This window comes from Grammomys surdaster, unplaced genomic scaffold, assembly GCF_004785775.1.
Source record: "Grammomys surdaster isolate TR1022 unplaced genomic scaffold, NIH_TR_1.0 958, whole genome shotgun sequence".
In the NCBI taxonomy this organism is placed as follows: Eukaryota; Metazoa; Chordata; class Mammalia; order Rodentia; family Muridae; genus Grammomys; species Grammomys surdaster.
Genome location: NW_021605377.1, coordinates 267,736 through 269,375, shown reverse-complemented (window position 1 = coordinate 269,375; position 1,640 = coordinate 267,736). Strand labels below are relative to the sequence as shown.

Here is a 1,640-nt window from a genome sequence, read left to right as displayed (position 1 = left end):
AAGATGCTGGGAATCCAAAAGAGTGATGTAAATTCTCTGAAACGTTAACTACAGGGGATCAGGGCATGTGAGGTAAGTTTAAAAACCTCTGCTCATCTGACTAATGTCCCAAAAGTCTCTTTGTTCTAAGTACTTCTGTAACCATAGGAGTTTAGATGATTCCTTAACTGTTCCTTGTCTTTCTGAGAAGGCAATTTCAGTATGGTACTTAAATTCTCTAAATATCAAGTAAAATTGAAAGTAAGTTTTACCTTAGGTTGTGGTTTGAGTATGCTTAGCCCAGGGAGAGACACTATTTTGGAGGTGTGGCCTTGTTGGAGTGGGTGTGGCCTAGTTGGAGTAGGTGTGTCACTGTGGGTATGGGCTTCAAGACCCTCAATTTAGCTGCCTGGAAGCCAGTCTTCTCTTGTCTGCCTTCAGATGAAGATGTAAATCTTTCAGCTCTTCCTACACCATGCCTGCCTGGATACTGCCATGCTCCGACCTTGATGATAATGGACTGAACCTCTGAACTTGTAAGCTAGCCCCAATTAAATGTTGCCTTGGATGCAAGCAAGAAGAGAACCCCAGTGCACTGGTTATTCTTATTATCATTAACCCTCCTGTTTTTTCCCCTTTCTGTGTGTGTCTCTGTGGGACCGTGTCCCCTGGTTTGGATCTTAGAGTCCAACAGGTCCAGGAAGGTCTGATTTTACAAATTGGCCATAAGTCACTGAGCCTGCATGAGGCAGGAGCACAAAAGGAGAGGGGCCTCTGAAAAGATGGCGGCTGCTCCTGGTGGTATGGGCTGCCTCGGAAAAGAGGCGCTACTGTGGAAAGAACGGCTGAAGGCCTTCCGGGAGAAAAGTGGGCACAAGGACAGGGAAGATGAGGAGCCATAGACCAAGAAGCTCAGAGAAGAGGAAGAGGAAGTTGGGAAGCACAGTGATCTCAAGAGAGATGTGGTCACGAAGCTGGAGAAGCTGGAGAAGCGGACCCAGAAAGCCATCACAGGGCTGACCCGTGAACGGCTAAAAAGTCAGGAGGACAGCCTGGCCACTGCAGTGGATACCGCCATCAGACAAGATGCTTATGACTCCGACTGAGATGTTCTCCATGTCCCATCTGTTCAGGACACACATCCTGTGGGAAGATGGAAGATGGTCCCAGAGAGGGATGGGGTTAGGCTGGCCAGCACTTCTGGGTCTTGAGAATTGAGCCAATCCACTGGGTCTCAGCTTATGTTGGTTGTAAGCAGTTCATCTCCCAAGGTTGTCCACCACCCCGAGTGGGTCAAAGCTGAGATCTGTACATATGTTATGTAAATGGAGCTTTTTTAACTTCTGGAAATAAACCTCCATTTAGTAGAAGAAGAAAAAAAAAAGAGTTGCCTTGGTCGTGGTGTCTGTTCATAGCAGCAAAACACTAACTAAGACAGAAGTTGGTACCAGGGATTGGGGGTACTGTTGTAATAGGCCTGACCATGCTTTTGTTTGGGAAATGTGGATTTGGGGACTTTGGAAAACAGCAGAATGCTTTAAATGGGGCTTAATGGGCTCTCCTAGTAGGAATATGGAATATGTTGCTAAGAGTGATTTGAATTGTGCAGACCTGGCCCAAGAGGTTTCAGTGAAGAAGAGTTTCAGTATGTGGCCAAGAGA

The 1,640-nt window shown here is 46.6% G+C and overlaps 1 pseudogene; it reads left to right on the top strand.

Moving 5' to 3' along the window:
* Nucleotides 1-734: 734 nt before the first annotated feature.
* Nucleotides 735-1,085, top strand: LOC114634404 (annotated as a pseudogene).
* The last annotated feature ends 555 nt before the right edge of the window (nt 1,086-1,640 follow it).